The following is a 23,506-nucleotide window of genomic DNA, read 5'->3' as shown; positions in this document are numbered from 1 at the left end:
ACTGACAGTAATTTACACTACAATAGCATCGCTCATGGAGGTAATACAAAGCGATCTCGCATTTAGGGTGAGTCTAATTGCATTCTTTGAATCAGTGGGTGATGCAAGGGAATTATGATATAAAAGAGACAAACACTGCTTGCACCAGCTTCAGGTGAGACATGCTGTTCCTGTCCTACCTGTCTAAACAAGCAGGACAAGGCACATCGTGCTGGTCACATCCTCAGAGATTTGATGCGACAAGAGTGACCAGGTCAGGGGATGCAGAGATGTCTCCAGGTGGGCTTCCTGCTGCAAGGACCCCATAAGTCTGGGTATCACCAATGAAAGCCTTTTCTGAGTGAGCTAATGCCTCCTCTATGCCCTTTGTCACGCAAAGCAGCCAGTTATCCCAGTGTCAAGGATATCTGGCATTTTTACAGGGAGATGCATGACTACAGATGGTTTATTTTTGCCCTGACTTCCATTTTTTAATCTTACTGTCCTCTTTCTTTCCATTCATTTCATGAAAACAAATCTCTTTACACAGAAAGAGGCATGCTGAAAATAAAATGTCAGATAAATTATAGGAATAAAACATTTTGACATTGTGCAACTTCTTTTAAAATGAGAGGGTGCAGTAATAGCATTTGGCTTGGTATTTCCTCCAACAAAGAGGCAATCTATTTTCATAGCTACCTTATAGGACAGGAGGATGTTAAAGGAATTTTCAGTAATTTGTGGGAATTTTTGTGCTTAACATCTGTCTTTCCATTTTAATTGAGTTAATAGAATTCTCCTTTGTGTTCTGTGTGTATTTTAATAACCATTTAGTGCTAAAATTTTCAGGTTGAACTTCAAGTGGCTCAGAGTAGCATTTTGTGTGCTGAACAAGGATGAGTAGAAAATGCAACTCTCTTTATTTTCCCTTTTTTTTTTCCTAAGATACGTAGAGTGTATGCTGTTACAAAACCAGCAGAAATGACATTATGAACGCTGCAATCATATAACTCGATGAATGTACAAACCTGTGTAGAAAAATGAGACTTTGACAATAGCACCTGAGATTGGCTTAACTCCATATTTACTGGCCTCTGAATGCAAGCAATTTTTGTGTGCTTAAACAAGTATTCATAATGACACTACATTTTAAAGAGAATACTATGCATGTTATTCTGTAGGTACATGGCTACAGGGAACAGAAATATATCTACATAGTGAGAAAACAGGCAAATGGAGGTTCAATAAAGCATTAAGTAATATTGCTAACGAAAAACACAAAATAAGGTGGTGGAAAAAGAAGGGAGCCAACCACCAACCTTGTTCAACAACCCAGAATAGTGTAATATTAATCTTGAAATACTGACTTGTGGACTAGCCAGTAAATTGCATAAATTACTTAAGGGCCTTTAACATTAGAGTGTTTAATGATTTATGTCATTTGCAACGCACAGCATGTCACATCCTATTGCAATACTCTGTATGTTATGTGTAACCATCTATCCAGGCTGCTGTTGCTAAATTTTCCTACCTTCTGGTTGGTATATGAAAGAATAAAATTCCACCCCCTTATATAATTTAAGGAAACAAAATGAAACTCTAAAGCTACATGGAAACCATTTTTTATTTTGATGTTGAAATTTCTCCTCTAAGAATCTATCTCGAGCCAAGAGTTTTCCCAGTTGGACACCAGGGCTGCTGGTTACAACTGCTTGTCAAGAAGCTGACTAACAAAAACCAGATAGTTTCTGATAGTTACTAACTTTATTCACTTAGCTTATTATTCGCTTAGCTTAATAGCTTCTCAGCATTATTGAGCACTGCCAAGTTAGTTAGTTGATAAAAATATATCTTAGAAGAAATCCAGTCTTCTAAGAACTTTGGGAATTTCAGGCATTTCAATGACTTTCTTCACTGATGCTTAATTTGTTTGAATCAACTGGTGATATTACTGTACCTTGATTCTTGCCACTGATCTCCAGATGTTTATAAGCAGATCAAAGAAAATCTTTAGATTCTTTGATATTTTCCTCATGTGTAATTGAAGCCTGAACTGATGAAGCTGGCTATTTACTGAAGTGGTAGGTAACAGGAATTTCATGACTCCAAGACTTTGGCTTAAATCTAGTTTTCACCTACAGCAATTATAAAATTAATTGATGATAGATAGGAGAGCTATGTCAGTTATGTTGGTGGTCGCAATAAGAGGAATGTTTTTTAAAAAAATATCCTCACCTTTTCAGTTCAGTATGGGCATTTACATGTTCTTGTGTTGAACAGTCCCTCTTTTTAAGTTCGGGTGTAGACATTAGGAGGCCGACTGATGCTGTCTACATCTTAGAGCATGTGTGTGGATTTATGTGTGTGTGCCTATACAGATTCACACTCAGACAATACATTTCACATCTCCTGGGATGGGTGCAGTGTGAGAAAGGAATTTTGTATCAACTAACAGGAACTTTCTACAATAAAAATACAGAAAAGTTACTGGAACAGAAACAACTAGGGATGAGTTTTGCAACACGCTAAAAACCTTTACTTTGATACATGGGACTGAGTTGTATATGTCTGGTCTGAGTATGCTGAGCTAGAGCTGGAAACTACATTTTGCAGGATCAAGCAAATCCCAGTGAGATTTTGCCAACAAATATTTGACTCATACAAATTGATAATATATACTCTGAAATCTTTGTCTTTTGAACATTTTTACAGCAATAATCTTCTTTCCAACAGGAATCAGAATAGTCATGTCTCAGAAGACAGTACTGATTAACCACTGGAAAAGGCAAAGGATGTGGAAGCATTTGACCTGAAAAGCTATTTTTCCTCATTTTAATAAATGGTCCTTATGCTAACCCACCTCTGTCACTAATCAGCTCAAAACCCTCCATCCACAAAACACAAAGGGGGAGGCAGAGCTGTTCTTATAAGGTTTTTAAGTAGAAACTATAGGAGGTTTTATTCTTTTTTTCCCCTGCCTTTCTCTCCTGTCCCAGAGAAAGCCCTCATCTTCTCCCTCCACTCCTGAGTTCATTGTTCATGAGCAGAAGATTGATGTAAAAGTACTAAGAGACATGCTTCTATATTTGTTTCAGCTTTAAAAAGAAAAAGCAATGCCTGATCAAGGCTTTCACTTCAGTGTTACAGAGGATTTTCACTGACTTTTAGAACTGTGAGATCAGTCAAAACAGCTCCATCACAAAAAAATTAAGGTTCAGAAAGTGTATTGTTAAAAGTAAATGCTAGTGCTAGAAAGCAAGCCAGTAATTTTTTTCTTAAAAAAAAAAAAAAAAGAGAGAGCTTAAAAATCATTCACTCTACTGGAAGGGTTTCACAATCACAACCTGGTGCCAGGCATGTCATTTGATGATATGTATTTAATCAAATTTCAAATTATTTCTTATTTGCAAATGCAAGATATGAATTTGACTTTGCAAATGAAAGATGTGTCTTCGCCCTTCTATTCAGATACATTTTTAACATGAAGAATCAAAGTGTAGTGGCATGAGAAAAAAGTTTGAGAAAGATTAATTTGGCACTAAGGAAGAACTTTATAATGAACACTGATAGATTTAGCTGATGGTTTTTTCCCAATTATTATCTTTGTCATCTTCTGTGCAGGTTATGAATGAGATGGATTTACTCAGTAGTTTGCTTATTTATTATGAAGCACTTCATGTAACAAGAGCACTGTTCTTCTATGCTATATGGCTTTTAAGTAGATCAATACTCAATGAAATTACTTACGTAATATTACTTTAAATGTGCTGATCTACAAATACTACCAATTTCAATTTCCCCTTTGTACTTATAGGCATAATATATTTCCAGCCATAATCTTTGAGAAATGCGAACAATCTGCTTCTACTTTTCTTGGTTCCACCTTTAATTTTGTTTGGCTAATGTTAGTGTGGTTTTATTTATTTTGTTAATTTTCAGAATTCAGTATTTATAGTCCTTTTGAGTTAGCTCAGTCTGGGCTTGGGCTATTGGCAAGCTGGTATAAAATGGTTTAGAAAGTTACTTTATTAGCTTCTAACAACATTTCTTCATCATTGGGAACACTTTTTGTTTGTATTGCTCTTGTATTTTATAATCTGAAAAAGAAATTTGAAATAATAGGACCAGATGCTGGGAGGACCACGTGCAGATCTTATGTAGAGCACCTTGCTTGCTGAGAATAGTTCTGTTAATGCTAAAATCATTATGTTGCACATTAAGGTCAGGCTCTGTCTCTGTGATCTCTCAAGACCTGGCAATGCCACATGCAGTTAGTGTTAGCCAAGTGATGTCCTTGTAGGTGGAGGACAGACACCTTTGGAGAGGAGTGAGGTCCACCTGGAGCTTTGGCTCTGACAGCAGCTGTTCCTGTCTCCTTCTATTAGCTGGAAAGGGAACAGACCGGTATCCAGATCTCTAACCTTTAGAAAGCTGGGCTTAGGTGAGAGGAATTGCAGCGTCAGTGGCCCAGTGCATTACTGGAGGCCTTGCCCTGCTGGGGTAGGGGAATGGCTGACAGGGCAGTGGTACCTCAGAGCAGCAGCTGCAAAGATGCTGACCTGAGCATTTGCACGGAAGGGGCATCATCCCAGAGGATGGCTCACTGCCATGCACCATGGCAGCCATGGGCATCCCAAGCTGTCCTGACACCAGTCCTGTGCCAAGGTGTTAGGGTATGGGGGGGTGTGCACTTCCACTGTGCACCGCTGGACTCCAGCTTGCTGGCCGAGCGGGGGGCTGGTGTGATGGCAAAGAAGGGCTTGGGGTGAACATGGCAGGCGGGTGAAGAGATGCAGCTGGGTCACAGCTAGTGATGCTGGGGAGAGAGCTGAGGAGACGGGTTGTATATCAGCACAAATGGTCATAACAAGCGGGTGGTGAAGGAAAGGACAGTGACGCACTTTTGCCTGCACACATGCATGGCTTGACAGAGAGCGAAGAACTGCTGTTATTACCACCGAAGCTACCTTCAAAGACAACTGAAAAAATTGTTTGAAATGCCCTGCTTTTTTATTATTTGAAATTTTTTAATTTTTTGTATTTACTTATATTCTTTTCAAAAAACGTTTTCCAGTGCCTCTTGCCCCCAAAGCACATGTTGGGACCAAAGTTCTTTCACCAAAACATCTTGACACATACGGGATAAAATGCTGCTTAGTAAGATTTCATTAAATAACTAAGAGGTTACTGTCAGAGCTGAAATTATTATTCAAGAGTTGTGCTGTCATGAAAAAGATTTTTTCTCATCTTTAAATCTTCTTTTAATGATGTGTTTTTCATTCACTTTGTTAGAAGGAAATTACTTGAGTTGTCTTAATAAAAGTTTAAGCAGTCTTTATTCTGTAAATGAAAGGATGCACAAAACCAAATCATTGCAAAGATATATATCAAGTGTATACAAATTCTACAGAATCATCTCTTTTAAAGCAATTTTATAAAACCACTTAAAATCATATAGTGAGACATAAGACATAAATAAAACAGGTACAATGAATTTAAAATATGCAGAATGAACTTAATTTGTGCTTGTTTGTGAACATTTATTACTAAGAGACATTTAAAACAGAACGAATGATGTTTACAACTGGTTCACTCAGTCACCTCTTAACCACTTCCAGCATTTCTGTAACGGAGATAAATTTCTGGAAAATTATTATTGTTTTGTAAGCAGCTCCTCTATTCACCCAGTTGTAGCATGGAGAGCGGGATGGGCGTCTCTGTGTAGGCTCATGTACTTTACCAAGGCCTTATGGAGAAATTTTGGCCAACTCTAGCATTGTAGCTAGGTCTGTAGTTCCCCGAACAAGCTTCTGCATACATGCCCTGCAATGTATCTCTGAGGAGATGGCCATGCCTCTGCTGTGGAGGAAAATCTTCATGCAAACTCAGAGTAATCCAGCCCAGGAAAGCCTGAGTACCACATATTTTTCAGTGACTTGGAGGCCCAGAATTCAGTGATAATAGGCAAAGAAGAGATGTTTTAGGTTTTTATTGCTTGATAGGGCTTGATTTTTTTGGTTTAGTCCAACATATAGCACAAACCATAACACCTTACCAGGTATGCTGTGTTAAAGCCTGGAGACTTTTGTGGTACTGAAGCATGAGAGTTCTCAGGAAATTAAACTGTGCAACAGACAGAAAATACAAGAAACCAGAAGTGTCAGTGGTGCACAGTTGTATTAGCAAAGGAGCAGGTACCTGTGCTGGGCAGCAGCCTTTCTCTGCTCCTCTTCCACAGGTGAGTAAGGGGCAGTCCAGTGTCTTCCTGTGCTAAAAGTGCTTTTGAATTCTGGACCAAGCTGCATCTGGGAATAGATGGGCATGCACAGTGCCTACAGAGGGCATGTGGTGCAGGCTCTCTGGCCATCCCTGCTGTAGCCCCTGTCTTGAAGAAGTCCTCAGCGGCCACATCCAACTGATCCTTAATCTACGTGTAGCTCATGAGCAATGGATATGTCACCTCCAGCCTGAATAGATCTCCCCAGCTGTGGCAGATACATAGCTTGTCCCAAAACATTGCTGGAATTCTCCCCAAAATGAGAATGCCCTCCATCCCTGTCCACCCAGCACTGTCTGTCATGTCTTTGTGGCCTGAGACATTTCTGCTGCCCTGTGTGCCATCCCCGTACTGCACCAGGTGGCAATTCAGACAGCTCTGTGCGTTTGTGAGGAAGGTGAACTTCTTTCTCGGGTATGACTATCTTCCTCACAAAAAGGGGTATAGGAGAAGAAGTTTAATCTCTGTGTATTGAGATATTAGGACAGGCATAGGTGATCTTGTTAGGTGCTACCAGGAGGTGAACAAATTAAAATGTAAGAGTCATGACCATGTCAGACTTTCTAGTCTAATTCTTGCCTTAAGCCAATATTTGAGCAATAATTATACTCTCCGTTGAGCTGCTCTATGGACACAAGTAATTATAATTCCCAATACACAAACCCATGTATCTCATTATAATGAAACACAGAAGTAAACAAAAAAAAAAAAAAGGCCTAGAAATAAATATTCAGGATGGCATTTATATGCTCGGCTTTAGTCAGTCAGCTCAGGTTTTACATAACAAGGAAGTCTGCATATGGAAATCTGGCCTTGTAAGTGGAGTTCGTGTGAAGAGTAGTTGTTAAGAGATATTTGTCCAATACCTGAAAAGAAAATGGCTATTCAGTTCAAATATTTCATTAGGTAGTAATCAAAGTGAGAAGTTTGCAGAGATACACTGCTTCTAAAGTTAAAATATAATTCTGTGCTCACATTTCTGTAGTAACTAGCTCAGTAACATTAAATAATTCAATATTGCAGCCTTTTTTCATTAAAATCCTAAAGCATTTACTAAAAAGTAAGTATAAAATTATAAAATTGATGTGGCTAAATGTAGTTAGTTACTGTAGACTCCTCTTAGAGTCAGCACAGATCTAGGGAGCAACCCAGTTCATCCTAGAGCAGATGTCTTAAATATACTGTAGATATGTGTATTTAATCAAAAGAATCTACCCCAACAATATAAAAAGTTTAGACTTAGAAAACCAATCTCCATGTGTTCAAATTTCATTAAAATAGATCTGATACCAGACTTTCTAGATATCCGCAAAACGTATAAATCTTACCAAGCAAAAAGCTGCAGTGATGGCTACTCAGCTGTTAAGACAAATTTAACCATCAGTCAGTTCAGTTCGGTCTGATTTTTCATTTTCGTAGGGAAATTGACTACATGGCTACATAAAATCACATCATTTCCAGCATTTCCATGTTTCCTTACCTGAAAGAATACAGCACTGGAACACGTACGTGGTGGAAATCCTGATGATGCTGAAGTCAAAGGGGATGTTTCCTTGATTTCAGAAATGCCAGGATTTCACCCAGGGACAAGAATGGTTGTGCCATGTCACCACAGATCTGCACAGGGAATGAAGATAATCCCCCAAACTTTAAAAACAAAGCCAAATACCCACCACCCACCACCCCTTGTCTGGCGGGTTCAACATTTCATGTCCCATTAAGGCATCTGTAGGCAACTCTGTCATAGAGAACAGGGTGTCTTGTGCTTGAAACGTGAATGAAGAAATGAGTGCTGGAGTTCAGCGATGAGTCACATCTGGCAAGTGTCTATTCCTGTCACTTCTGAGCAGCACTGCCCTGCTCTGCTCCACCGAAACATTTTAAATGATGTGGGAGATATTTTATATGGAGAAGCAAAGCACTCTGTACATGACTCAGAGATTCTGTTATTATTTTATCCCTTATTCAAATTAATCTTTAGATCAAGATTGTATTATTACTCATAATTAATTTGGCCTTGCATAATGCTTTTAATCCAAGTATCTCACAATACTTCTTGAGCATTACCTAATTAAGCTAGTCACAATATCTCTGTGATGTAGTCAAGGAATCTGTGGCTTGTTTCATCCACTGCCAAGAAGCAGTCACCTCTGGGGTCAAGTAAAGCAGCTGTTCAATAATGCATAGTGGCATTGCGCCACACTTTGGGAGAGGGAGTGAGAAATAGCATCCCTAATTGGGACAACAGGGAGATTAAGGGAGGAAAATGTAATTATCCATAATGTCAGATTTAAAGGTGATAACTCGTCTTTTCATCTGAAGATTGTCAAAGGCTTTTTAATGTCCAGTGTTCTTTTAGCGCACGGAACAGATGTTTCATAAAATACCACAGGTCCTCTGGTACCCTCTGGTCAGAGCCCGAGAGGAGTTCCTTACCTTGTCATGATTTGATGACCTATTTTACTTTGAATTTCTGTATCTACACATAGCATTTACATGCCCAAAGTAAATAGCTAGTGTGATTCTTTGATCAAAACCTTTAAGCAAGTGTCAGTATTTAACATTTCTCCCTATGAGGCTTATTTCAGGTAGTGTTATTATCCCCACAGTACAGAATGAAACTGAAGCACTGGGAAAATAAATGACCTTCCTCTACATACTGAGAAAGCCAGTGATTAAAAGGTCATCAAATCTTATTTTCCAGGCCTATATTAGTTTGCTAAACTCTCCCTCATCCTTCTTTCTGCCTGTTAAAATATCCCTTACATTCAGTCTGTACGACAAACCCTTTCTGTATTTGATTAAAATACAGCTCGAACACAGAGTCTAAAATATTGTGCTTAAGAGGAGAGCTTTCACATATCCATTCTCATTCCTGCCTCCTGTAAAACAAGATTTAAAAACCCCACGAAACCAAACACTACTAACCCCACTAATGCAGAAGCTCCCCAAGTGTCTTTTGGACAACTACTCCCCAAAGCAGGAGCACCCCATTTGTGGCTACTGCTGCTTCAGCCCAGACCCATCCCTGCGGGAAACTGCAACAGGCACCCGTCACCCAGGCTGTTCACAGCTCCACAGGCCGAGGTGTGTGGGACACAGCGCTTCGGGAGTGTGCCAGAGTGGGGACAAAGGACATTATATGCAGTTCCCTCTTCTCGGGAAGGGGCAGGAGGAGCAATCCCATGGACAGGATAGTCACTGAAAACAGCATTAAACTTTTCACAGGTTCTTGCAGCCAGATCAAGCTGTAGTGATCTCCTGTAACCTCCTCTGCAGCACACAAACCAGCAGGTATCACTAAGGAATTTTTGCATACGATAAAAACCTGACCTTCATTTAGATGCTGAGAGACAAAGGAACCGTTGTGACTCTAGGCAAAGTATTGAAATGGAAAATGACACTCACCACTGAATACCAGATTTTACTAAATCTCTGGTGGCTCAATCTCAATTATAGGAAAACCTGTTCCTTGTAGGTATTTATAAACAAGACTGGGGTGGAGGCTGGGTAGCCCAGATATTTTGCCAGGGCCTAGAAAAGCCAAGAGGGCCATAAAATTCACCTTTCTCCATCCTGCTTGTAGCGTAGCCATTTTTCAAACTTTGACTTTCATGTGCACATCTCTTTTTCAGTTCTTCTGTAACACAATGTGCATTCTTATGAAGCAAGAAAATGGAGGAAAAATGATAAGCAACAGGCTAAGGAATCCTGATGATTATTAAATTTAGAGACAGGACAGGCACTACTGTAACACCTGGAAGATCCAGGTCTTAAAGCATAGGAAATTATATAAAACCATCTATAGTCCCAGTATTTTTACTATCTAGTAATGACATAATCTGCAGTGATATACCATCCTCCACTTTATGAAAACTCTGAGAACTGATGCACTTTATTATCATCAAGGGAGCAGACAGCCAACATGACCATTCCCGAGTTGAAAACACCTTTGCAAGATGACCCTTTAAATAGAGCTCCTATGAGGATGAAAATTCCAGTTCTTGGATGATTAAATTTCTCCCCAAATCTTGATGCTTTCAGATACTTTGTGAAAGAACTATTCTAGGGGGAAAGAAAAAAAAAAATCCATCAGAGTTCCTATTTCCAGTATTCTGATTGTAGAACAATTACAATTTTGAAACAAAGTACTTCCTGAAGGGAAAAAATATAAATGTTTCAGTCTGCAAAAGTATTGTAACAAAAAGTTCTGACATGCTCAATCTAGCTCTATGTTATTTGGGTTAAAATTGACAGTTTCACATTTCACCAGAGTAAAACATCTGTCAAAGTTTTAATAGCTTGTGTTCCTTAAGCAACTTCAGTCACTTAAAATAAATAAATACATAAATACATAAATACTCTTTATTCCAGGGATAATGCTTTAAAAAGGAAGTTAAATTTTCTTTCCAATTATGCCCAATGGTAAGTTAAATTATTTTTCCAGTTATGCCCAAATGTATGCACATCTCCTTCTCAGTAGGTAACAAATTCCAGATGGCTGTATTACCTATGTTCACTGTGGTGTGCATCATGAAGAGCTGTAGCATCACAGTCATAGTGGCTGCACTTATATTTTCTTTGTAGAAAAACACATGCCTTTTCTCCTCAGGAAAGAGGAAGGACATCTCTAGGCTCAGCTACTAGTACATGTAAAATGAGGAGTTTGTCACATTGCAGGCCAGGGAAACACACATTGAGCAAGGTATGAAGTTAACTTCAGGGTGCTAGAAGTTAGAGAAGTCAAGGTTGAGCTCTTCATAGCGATGAGAGATATGGACTCCTAGGTGATTCATCTAATTCCAAATGAGTTACCTAATTATACATCTTCACTAAGTCAGGGAAAATAATTGCAAGTTGGAAATTCCTGTTATTCTCTATTGACACTAAAGGGAGCCAAAGGTAACTAATTCACTCCTTGATAACTAACTTTGTCTAAATTTTGCTGAGATGATCCTACCCTAAGTGCCTACAGTTATCTTAAAATACTTTTTAAAATCTATTTATGGATTTTGATAGCCATTCCTAAAATCAACAGGAAGGCATCCAGCCTGGGCAGGTTCCAGGGATTACATGCCTAAGGGTGATGCTAGAGCAATGACATTACCAGTGCTAAGTGTGCAGCAACAGTGTATTATGAACTCATATTTCAGGTTTAAATCTTCATAGAATATTGCATTTGACTGACTGAATGAATGTGTTGTTTGAATATTGCTATAACTGTACCTGCTGCTGCACCTAAAGTGGATGAAACGTCAAAGCACAGTAGATGTTACAAAACACAGTGCTGTAACCAAAGCCGAATGACCAGATGGCTTGGCTTGGCACAGATTTGTGGATACTTTGCTATATGCAGAGCTTACGATCTTTTTTGCACAAATTTAGAGACAGATTTAGGTTTTAAATATGTATTGTGCTAGTGCAAAAATCTAGCTGAATCAATCAGAAATGTTAAACAAAAGTATTGCTGCATGTCAATTCTCTGTCAGGATTTAGAGGCACTTAGGGGGAAAAGTGTAGCCCACAAGCTGCACCGATACAAAGGGAATGAACTCTCCTCCTAATGGTTTTGACACATCACGGCTAGCAGAATAGCAGAAATACTTAAATTAAACATTAATGTGGGTATCTCCACGTTGTGTGGCATTCTGACATATTCTAAGTTGCCTTCAGTGGGACCGCACAGATGTTACAGAGGAGACAGTAAGCCAATTCTCATAACTTTACAGCATATGTTTTGCTGTACTGCTCAGATCTGCCTGGCTTTACTAGCCACATTCAAAATACATTAAATGTCAATGATTCCTTTCTATTTGTAACAATTTACTCCACGGCAAAATTGGATTACTGGTAGAAAAGGAAAAAAAACCAGGTGATGAGGGAGTATAAACAAGAAAAAGCAATGAAGATTCTCTTACAAAAAAATTCAAGAGAGTTACTTGCACTGAAACAAAAAAGGGCATCTCAAATGCTAAATAGTTTAACATCCTACCCAATAAACCATACTTAACCGACTACACAAATTAAGACCATTATAAATAAATTCAGCCCCCACACTGCTTTAATCAAATATAGAATCAAGGCAGATGGAACCCCAAGTACAAAAGGAAACATCTCATTTCTCAGTCATACTCAGTCAATCAGGCGAACAGATGGCTTAATAGCATGCCCTGAAATGTCTAATTACATGAGAAACTTTGTATAGTTTTTCTGGACTTTTAATTGGTATCCCAACTGTGTGTGAAAAGAGCCAAATGTTTTAATAGATTAATAATAAATATCAAGATAGACTGTTACGGCATGTACAAGACCTTGCTGGATTATTGTTGATGTGGATTTAAAAGATGAGGCAGTGCAGGGAGGGATTCAGCCCTGTGAGTCCAGACTGTCATGCAAATAAGCAGACAAGCGATCCTTACCTCTTTGGAAGTCTTCCTCATAACAAATTGGGTACCTTACCATCCCACAAAACAGAAACAACAAGAGGTATGTCATAACAGATGTAGGGGCACTAAGAATTTAGCCTACATAAATGGCATGAGAGGAGCAATGGCCAGTAACTATAGCAACCAATAAAACCCTAAGAAGAGAGGGGAATGGACATTACACATCAGCACGCCAAACTGAAATGTAACAATATGACTGAAAGATTAACAATATAATGCAAAGATCAAATTACTGAAATAATAAAATATTTTATTTATATTGTTAAAAGGATTAATGTATATTTAATGACCGAGATGTAAATATCTAAACAGCAGCAAAACAATGTATAGTCAAGTTCACAAAACCTTGTTCACAAACAACAGGCACAGAAACTAAGCATTGAGGCAAGAAAAAATCAGCAACAGCAAATGTGTTTTCCAGTGTGCAGTGAATTCAGAAATTTTATCTATAGATATCGGATCTATACCTCTATTGCCCAAAACTTTGTATAATGTTTCCCTCAAGCCACAGGAAAGCATCAGAATTCTGCTATTTTGGTCACATCATTTAATCCAGGTTGCGATCATGCTGTTTAACCACATTATATATTGTGCTGGAATTAGAAAAGCTGTTCAAAAATGGTGTTGCTTTGATGCTTAGAAACCTTCTTTTCAGGATAAATTTATTAATGGCCAGTTTATATCCATTTGTTCTGGTGCCAGCAGTGGCTATTAGTTCAAATAGCTTTTATCTGGTGTAATAACATGCAATATTATAGACACGCAACATTTTGTTGGACTGTGAAAGTCGAGTTCCTCTCAGAAGACAGAATCACAGAGTGGTTTGGGTTGGAAGTAACCATTAAAGGTCATGTAGTCCAACTCCCCTGCCATGGGCAGGGACACCTCCCACCAGACCAGGTTGCTCTAAGCCCCATCCAACCTGGCTTTGAGCACTCCCAGGGATGGGGCATCCACAACTTCTCTGAGTAACCTGTTCCAGTGTCTCACCACCCTCATCATAAGGAACTTCTTCCTTATATCTAACGTAAACCTACCCTCCTTTAGTTTAAAACAGTTACTCCTTGTTCTGTCACTACTGGCCCTGGTAAAAAATCTCCATCTTTCTCATAAACCCCCTTTAAGTACTGGGAGGCTGTACTAAGGTCTCCGCAGAGCCTCCTCTTCTCCAGGCTGAACAACCCCAACTCTCTCAGCCTGTCCTCATAGAAGAGGTGCTCCAGCCCTCTGATCGTTTCATAACCTTTCTTTACCCTAATTATCTTGGAGTCTTTCTCTGATTTTCAGCACGTTTAATTCACTTGTGTAACCAGATGTAAATTACACTCCAGGTAAACTCTTGCTGGAGTACTCTTTAGTACTTCCCTGTCCTTGAGGATATGTTTTCTTTTTATATGGCTGTATCGCATCAGTCTGTCACAGGATAGCTACCAGCTATCAATATTTTTTTCTTGGTTTATTGTTCCAACAGGTGAGGTAATTTACTGAAGAAACTCTAGAAACTACTGCTTAATCCTTGGCCTTGCATTTTGCACTACTGAATGTTGTCCAATTTTTACTAACTCAGCCATCAGCTCAACCCATCACGGTACAGGAGCCTATATCCCAGTTATGGTTGTTATTCCATTATGCTTATTATACCTGTACATGTGGCTGTGTAACAACTGAGCCTTTTCATTATTATTTATACATGTCCTCCAGCATATACCTGAAAAATTGCAATCCCAGTAATAAGAATTTGCTACATACAGCGATCTCTATTCACCTGTCTATAGGATCTGTGGCAGTACATCAACGGTGGCCCCAGTGAAATCTCTTTTGCAATCCTTCCCATACACAACTGACCAAAATCCTTTTTGTTTTCATCAATCTAACCTTTATTACACTGTTCGTTACTAACATGGTAATTCTCAACCCCACCAATTTAATCTTATCTTTCCTGGACAGCACACAGCTTTCTTCCACTGATGGTTGTAGTTTCATTGTGCTTCTTACTGCTGCACAGGAAAGAATCATAGAATCGTTGGAAAAGACCTTTAAGATTATTGGGTCCAACCATTAACCTGGCACTGCCAAGTCCACCACTAAACCATGTCCCCAGGTGCAACATCTACACGTCTTTTAAATACCTCCAGGGATGGTGACTCAGCCACGTTCCTGGGCAGCCTGTTCCAATGCTTGACAACACTTCTGGGGAAGAAATTTTTCTTAATACCAACCTGACCCTCCCCTAGCATAACCTGAGGCCATTTCCTCTTGTTCTATCACCTAAGATCCTGACTGATAAGCAGTACTTTGCACATATTTCCAAGAACAAAGAAGGAAAAGAAATTAAGGAAAATGGGTGATCATGGTCATAAGGTCTGTAGTGCTAAACTGAAAGCAAATCCTGTTCTACCTAGGTGCAAAGGGTAACAGAGGTGAAATAGCCATGTAGAAGGTATAATGCCTGAAATTATAGTGCTTCCCATTTTGGTTTGTATAGTTAGCCAGTATGACACACCTTCTTGGCTATCTTTGCTGTCTCCTTGTCACTGTTTACAGGGGAATCTGGTTGAATCTCTGTTTACTGTGGTCCATAAAGGGTGGGTTTTTTCCTTTTAAACAGAGTAAAAATCTTATGAAGCAAGAAAAATTACAGTGCTAGTCCTACTACCAGCCAGCAGTTAACCCAAAAGCTCCCTCTCTGTGTAGTACTACAGATGTTTTCTGAACTCTCTGTGGTGACTTGTCCCTGAGGTTCCTAGTGCTCATTGCCCAAATACTGGGACTCTCTATGAAGTCCACTCCCTGCCCCTTCATGCAGATCCTACTTGTTAACTGTATATGGACTATAACTGCAAAAAGCCTGGCTCTCAGGCACTGCCCTCTCGTGCCCATTTCAGGTGCTTCTACCGTGAAAAAGCTAAACTGCATCTATTGGGGTTGTCAGACCCCACTCCCCCACCCCTCCCCGGGGATTTAGTCCAGCTGCAGTTCTGCAATGCATACCCAAGCACTCCGCAGACAAGATGGTTATGTCTATACAAGTAAAGGCACCAGTCCCAAGGTCCACTCACTAATCCCCAGGCCAACCAGCTTTGACTGGCTGTGCCTGTTCTGTTCATTTTTCTCAGCCTCCAAAACAGAGCGGCCACTTCCAAACTGCTGGTTGGCATGGGCCAGCCTGTGCTGTGGAGCTGCTCAGGAGGCTACTAGTTCACTCAGTTCAAAATGTGCCAGGGACTGGTTTAACGATTCATCTGTGCATACATTTCATTGCATCAGTTTAGATTATCATTGAAGACAGCTGCAAAAATGCTCATACCCTTATATTTCAGTTACAGCACCCATATATGTGCATTTTCCTTTGTGCTCCTGATAATTACCCCTTCTCAGGGTTGGATGTTAAAAGTAGTGTCAAAACCTTTATTTGCAGCTATCAGAAGGTCTGGGAGTTCAAGAACTTGCAAGATTATAGCTCTTGAAGTACAGAGATTTATGCCTGGCAATTATCATTTTTGTGTCCCCATATCTCACCTTTCATTGGCATACAGGCAACCTGCTTGTACTGCAGAAGCCCGTGGAGTCTACCCCTTTGTATAACGACTTCCAGAGCCTGCAAAAGTTTCCTTGTATTTAAAAAAATCTACAAAGAAGTGCAGCAAAGATAGCCTCGTTTACAAGTATAAGGAGCTAAAATGTAACCTCTCTACTCTTTAAGTATCATGACAACTGCCATGCTAGAGGCAGAGCTGTACTATTGGAAGTCTTCCAGGGTGGAGAAATAGGATAAGAAATAGGATAAGAGGAGCAGCATTAGAGGAACACAAAGCCCCATATTACTCACAGGATGCTTGCTCTGCAAGATGTCCAAAGGAAAGAAGATTGCTGAAGTGATGGCAAGACGGGGAGGTAAAGCTGAGCTTGGGGGAAAGAAAGCTAGTATCAGCAATCCCAGCAGCTTCAAAATACTTAGATATATTGTCCAAGTTGTCCTGTTCTTATGCTGAAGGGAGAGTCAGTCCATGGGAATTCAAATCAGGAAATTTTGAAGCTGTCAGAAAGGGCCACAAGAAAGCAAATTATAGATAAGAAAATAAGAAAGTTATTTGGAAATACTATTTTGCATGATAATGGACAAGCCAAATAACATTCTGGATGAAATCACCTTACACAAATAGGGAAGGTAAAACACAACAGCCCTATAATTGAATACAGTCCTAACTAAGATGACTACTTCTGATAAGTATCCAGCACAGAGGATTGCAAGTTCATAAAACACCAAGAGAAAGCACATCCCAAAGACACCTACATGTGTGATCACAGTTTAACCAATCAGGCAGATGAATAAATCAAGTGAGGATTAAATATATTAAGATTCTTAGCATTAGATTAGAAAAAGAACAGAAAACACCTTGTTTACAAGAGAACACATCTATTCCTGTGGAATAAGAAATACGAAGGAGCTTTCTTTGTAAAACTGTGAAAACAATTCTCAACTAGCAATACATAGCGTAACTCTGTAGGTAGTTATTCTGCATTTAAATTAGATGTATGAGTTGCTATCAAAACAGGATAAGCCATCTGGCTTGTGTGACAGCGTGTTTGCTATTTCCCATCTAGTTGTGTATTTGCTTTACTGTTTTTTTAGTTTCCATTCCATATCTTCACAACTCTTGCCTTCAAAATAAAAATAGGTAGACTGAGGCAGAGGTATTGTTTACTAGGTGCTTATTACAGGGTGGCTGTTAAATAAACTGATTGGGGTTTCAGAAACCATAACACAACTGATCTAGATCAAGGTGCAAGGTCACATAGTCAAATTAAGTCTTGTTTCCTGTGGTTTTCATGGTTAACTCTGGGGTTTCAAATTAGACCAGACAAGGAATCCCGTTACTGCAAGCCTGTCACACTACAGACAGAAATTACTTGAATTGAAGCACCTGTCCACTGAAAGGCACTTTATGCATCGGGATAGTTTTCAGAGCTTCACATTCTGAAAGATGCAATTTCTTTTCTATAAAAAATATTAAAAATACATTATTTCAGTCAGAGATCTTGGTAACAGAGGTTCCAAGAAAATAGTTTGATATACAATAAATTAGAGTTTAGTATAAATTGATATTGTGAAAATAAAAGATAACATAAAAATTATAGTCAAATTATCAACACATTGAAACAAAGGGTTACAGCAAAAGATTTTTTAATTATTTGTCTGCATTTCCCCAGGTTTAAACAGAGTTGTGGGCAACATAGTGTTCACAACATTTTATACACAAATAATTATGTAATTATATACAGTGGTTTTAGAGTTCTAGACACTTAGAATGGAAAATGTCACAAAAACTAGGACTACCTGACATAATATCAGTGTAAAAATGCATTATTTAATAGCTTCAGAATATTCACTCATGGCCATGGAACAGTTATGAAATCCTCTGCTTTAGACTTAGGATGGAGATATATATATATATTTTTTTATATATATATATATATATGTATGTCTGTGTGTACACACATACAGAGTTATATATGTGTGTGAATGAGAAAACAGGATGTTCTTTGGGATGGTCTCGTTTACCTTTTAATCAGAAGTAAACAGTAACATGCAAGGCATGTAGACTTATAGAAACTATTAGTGTTTGAACAAAACAGTAAACACATGTAATAAAAGATTGGTGTAATAGTCATGAAATTATCAGCTAGAAAATATGTTTGGACAGAATAGAATTTCACTGTGATTATGGATACAAAAGAAAAATAATATAGAAGTAAAACAAGTCCTAGTGGGAAAGACATACAATTGCATAATTTTAATATTCAATTTTTAAAAGAAGAAAGGCAGAAAGAAAATAAACAGAAAAATACTTAATCTAATAATTTCCTGTATATTCTTCATTATTAATTCAAATGTTTTTTTTTTTTAAATAAAAAGAATGGATACCAAAAATATTCCCTTGTGCTTAGATGAGGAAGCTGTTAACGTCTTAGACTTAAAGGCTCTCTTAAGTATTTGACCCTGGTTAAAACTGGAGAAACAGGACTTATAAATCATCTGAACTGCCCGGCCAAAATGATTATGACCTTTAACTCGCTTTGAATCAATTCAGACTAAAGAATTAGGATCTCAAGCTGCAAATAAATAAGCATGTAACAAATTGTGATGGCCCGAGAATATTTGTGCTTTTCCCACAATACCAAGGAACCTCTTTAGATGACCCTGCCCAGCTCTCCAGAGTAGTATTTGTGGTAAGCAGAAGCAATTGTGCAAAGCTAGAGGGAGAGAAAGGAAATGCTGTGAAAGGGCAGATAAGGAGAGAGCACCAACAGCAAAACAGGGACTCAGAATTTAAAAACAGTGGGTTTTCCAGGAATTGAAGTACGTCTCTAGCTACAGGAAGGTACTCAAATAATAGTAGTACTGAAATCTAAGGTCACCATTACATACCTAAGAGCAGACCCATGTTCATAACTTAGTACTTTACAAAGACAATACTATTACAGTGAAACAGGGGCGGGGGGGAAGGCATTTTTGCAAGTCAAAACGACTTACTTAGGATGTTTGGAGATTTTTCCCAAGTTTCTGGATGATCTAAGAATAAGTTCAAATTGGGAAAGCAGCCCATGCAAGAAGATATAAATCAGTCCCAACCATAGTGCCCCATAGTGCCAGGATAAAAAAACACAGGACTACTAAATAACTTGAGGGTTTTCTTCCTTATGAACTTCTTGCTTAAATTAAACCCAGTATTTTTATAAATTATGTGTACAGCTGACTGGGAATTTTTCAAAATTAAAACACAAACAAATGACAATGTCCAAACCCAAAAGCAGAGGTTAAAATTCAGAGGTAAAATAAAATTCAGCTTACCACTGGGAGATGAAATATTTAGTCTGGGGCCGGGTTACACAGCAGAGTTGGCTAAGTTTCATCAGTTGAGTTAAAATAGAATGGAGGCACAAAGACCAGCTCTTCAGGAGTCAGTGCAGCAGCTCAAAACCCAGAGTAAATTGGAGGAAGCTGACATTAAAGGCTTCAGTTATGCTCACAGGGAACCCAAACCCAGTATCTGGAAATGTCCAGAAGTGTCGTTTAGCTTAGAATGACAAAACAAAACAAAAGAATGGGATGCTGTGAAATTTTACTGCCATGTAAAAAAAGTGTCAATATTTCTTGTGTCTGACACAACGCAAATTTTGAAACCCTGGTATTTTCACAAGAAGTAAGTATTCATTTGCATCCAATTCTGATAAATTCAAGTGCTGCATGCTGTTAAGCAAAGGATGTGTGTTCAACAGTGTGAGAGGAGAGGCAGGTAAAGCTCTGAGATGCGTGTCTTGACCTTTGCTTTAGGATGTAAACCCGAAGACCAAAAAGCTCTTTCAACTCAAAGCCAGATTTTATTAAAATATAAACAAAAACAATAAACATTTTAAAGAGAGAAAACTTAAGAGTGACTAGTAAGGCAGAGCAGAAATAACGTATATGAAAAAATCTCCTTCACCCATCATATACTTACAGGCAAGTTCTTGTTTCTCTGCTTGGTTACTGTGATCACAGTAAGTTTTGATTTGCAGCCAGCTCCCTCTGATCCCTAAAAAGTTTCTTTCTGCCACTGTGGGGGTTGAGTTATGGGTGAGTCAGGTCCCTGCTCCTTTCAGTACTATCTTCATGAGCTACAGCTCCTGCCTTCTTGCCATGACTCACCCACTCTCATCCTCTGGGGCTGGTGACCATCTCCCAACCCTGTGGAGGCACCACCACCTAAGCCCACTACTCTCTGCTGAAAGGCACATCACATTACCGGCAATCTGGGAACAAACTGTCCAGCACATGTGCCACAATCTGTATTTATTTAGTTTTAGAATCTGGTATTTGGCATTTGGCCCTCAGAGCTATATTGTTTGGCAAGATGACAGCTTTCCAATGTAGTGAGTAGAAAAGTATAATTTATTTGAGTATATGAGAGGAATGTTGTTTCCTGTTCGTGAATCCGTTGCCAAAATTAATTAGTTTTTCCTCTGTGTGAGGGTTTTTTTCTCTAAGAAGCTTTTCTGATAGAGTCTTTTGGAATTTTAAAGACTTTATTTAAGCTGTGTTCGACATATTTAACAGTTTTTACATCAGCATGATAAATTTTGACTTTTCAGTGGGTACCATTTTTATAGCAACAAATTAAGGAGAAAGTTTAAGAGCTGTCACCTCCAAAGGAGAAAAAAAATTCAATTTCATTCAAAATACCACAGAGAAAATTGCCTGAACTGAGAAAAATAATGTAGATGTATACTGATGATCATACTGGCAGCTTGGAGGTGATGAGAGTAATGATGGTGCTCATGGAAGGAGGCACTGAACAAAAGACTCAAAGACTGAGAGGTCTCCCTGAAATAAAGACTCACCACATGTGACATCCAGGAAGATGTATTGCATCAATTTCATCTAGGTCCAGTTCAGGCCACTTAACTACAAATAGCTAGTTACAATAAAAGCTGTGATTTTTGCTGAAGAAATTGGTTACACATATGAAAAATATTTTCATGCTATTGTATCGGTAACTCTTGTTCAGTACACAGACTAGAGCCAATACCATTATGTATAGACATCCCTAGTGAGATGTTGTACATGCAGTATGTTTAAATTTACAAAAAAGAAAGCAGACTGTTTCCATGACATTATTTACATAAGTAAATTTAAACATCTGAGTGGAAAATACAGTCCCAAATTGGGAACATATTTGTGCAGTCACCAAAATTACTTGCAAAATCAAGTGTTCATTCACACAGATTTCCATTATAAAGGAAAATGATGGTATTGCTATATAGAAACAAGCTGACTTAAATTTGCCATCTGATGATGAGATTTGCATATCTAAAAGCAGGAATGTGATAGATGCAGAACTCTGTCTTCATTAACATCTTGCTCAATGAATGGACAAACCTTTTGTTTTGTCTGAGAATATCTCTGGAACATCTCAGAGGAAGCAGCATTAGTTGGATAAGGTACCAGAATTATTTTTAAATAGATTGTGAAAAAAGACATTAGTCTGAAAACAACCATGAATTGTAACAATGCTGTTATTTCACTGTTTTGTGGAGTCATTCAAAAAGAAAATGTTGTGTAGCAAGTCCAAGTAATTAAAAGGTATATAAAATGGACATATGGTGCTAAAATCTCAAGATAAATATAGATAAGAGATCCAAGAAGAAAATATTGGAAAAAAAATTGGAAAAGAGCTATCTGTACAGCCATCTGGTTAAAAGCAGGTTTAGACTACATCCAGTATTGGCTTGAGCAAACAGCTAACCTATGCTCTAGAGAGAAAAAAAGGCAAGCATGTTGTAATTGAGTAAAATGGCATATGGGGATAGATTAGAGAAGCTTCCACTTTTGTTGCACCTAATCTTGTCAAGACATCCATGATGACAACATTAATAAACAAGTAGCAGTCTTAACTTACTAAAAGTCATGTTCTTCACTGGATTTTCTTCTAGTGGCCTTCCATCATGAAAATCTGTTTTTCTTCAGGAAGTCTTCTGAATAAATGAAATATTTATTCAGAGCAGTACTCTGTTAGAATGAAAAATGAAAGTCGATTTAAGCTGCCTTTCTATACATACAGAGAAAATCTACACATTCAGATGGAAAGAATTTAATTCATAAAAGAGGGAAATCTGTATAATCGGTTAAAACTGCAAAATTCTTGAATTGCTAGAGAAATTATATTCTCTCTTTGATTCCATTTTAATAATTTTAAACACAGAAGGTTCCCTTTAGGATTTCCAGTATTAGTATATCATCCTAGGTTTTATGCAAGACCTTGATGTTTCTGTGGGTGACGTCAAAACCAAAACACATCCCCATTCCTGGACTGGGCCTGGACTTGCCATCTGCATCTGACATTTGCCTGTGCCTTTATGGCACATCTACTCAGTGCAGTGTATTGCCACAGAAAGATCACCAGGCACTTCTGAATACCACTGTCAAGCAGAGGTGCTTGTTCAGATCCTGTGATCAGCCACATTGGTGCTTTTTTAGAAAGACTAATTCATGATGGTGGAGTGGCCACAGTGCCTCTGCTTGTACACTAAGCTCAGGTATCTGTATGTAGCACTGCACTGAGCAGTGTAGAATTATTTACTTTCAACAGTAAACGGGGAGAGGTAGGTGCTTCTCAAAGGCAATGTGCATTATCTGTTTTCATGCTTATGTCAAGATGGGTTGAATCGCCCTCTCAAAGGCTGTGCTTCAGTCTGGGGCCTCCAGGACCTTTCCAAATCTTAGGAATGCTTATCCCATTTGAAAGGAAGTGAAATGATGTGCAGAAGATTATTCATTGCTTAGAATGAGTTGGAGTAGAGCTTTTTGTAATAAGATGGTCTGGCAATTCAAAATGGGGAAAAATGGTAATTGGACAGGAACACAGCAGAGACCTGTAGAGATCAGCATACTGGGGTGACATGTTTTGACCAGTTAAACAAGGAATATGGACAATTGTTGCCCCTTGTGAAAATGACACAGAATTTTAAAGGTAAACTGAAGGAAAAGTGTGGTTAATGTTTTAATTTGCTACTTAACAATTTGATTTTTATTTAGTCTGACAAGCCATTCTATTAGTCTTTAAGACTGTTCAAACTGAAGGCTTATACTCATTAACAAAATTTTGTTTAAATTAATAAATAAGTCTAAGTACTTAAAATGCCAAATCAGCACTAAAGCATCAAGAGTCATTGTTTTATAGGGTGTTTTATATATGCCAGTGTGCTTTAATACGTTCTCTGAGAAATGAAGAGAAATGAGAGGCCCATGTAACAACGGAGGGGT

The 23,506-nt window shown here is 38.4% G+C and overlaps 1 long non-coding RNA gene across 1 annotated transcript in view; it reads right to left on the bottom strand.

Moving 5' to 3' along the window:
- Nucleotides 1-5,304: 5,304 nt before the first annotated feature.
- Nucleotides 5,305-23,506, bottom strand: part of LOC106112326 (uncharacterized) — a 39,439-nt gene continuing 21,237 nt past the window's right edge. The window contains exons 3-7 of the long non-coding RNA XR_008748226.1: nt 22,143-22,252; nt 19,556-19,781; nt 16,532-16,738; nt 7,737-7,873; nt 5,305-7,122 (exon numbers count right to left, since the gene is read on the bottom strand). This is a non-coding gene — a long non-coding RNA (uncharacterized LOC106112326). The remainder of the gene's footprint in view (nt 7,123-7,736; nt 7,874-16,531; nt 16,739-19,555; nt 19,782-22,142; nt 22,253-23,506) is intronic.

This window comes from Falco peregrinus, chromosome 7, assembly GCF_023634155.1.
Source record: "Falco peregrinus isolate bFalPer1 chromosome 7, bFalPer1.pri, whole genome shotgun sequence".
Classification (NCBI taxonomy): Eukaryota; Metazoa; Chordata; class Aves; order Falconiformes; family Falconidae; genus Falco; species Falco peregrinus.
The sequence above is the reverse complement of the archived record's forward strand: the minus strand, read 5'-3'. Positions and strand labels throughout refer to the sequence as shown.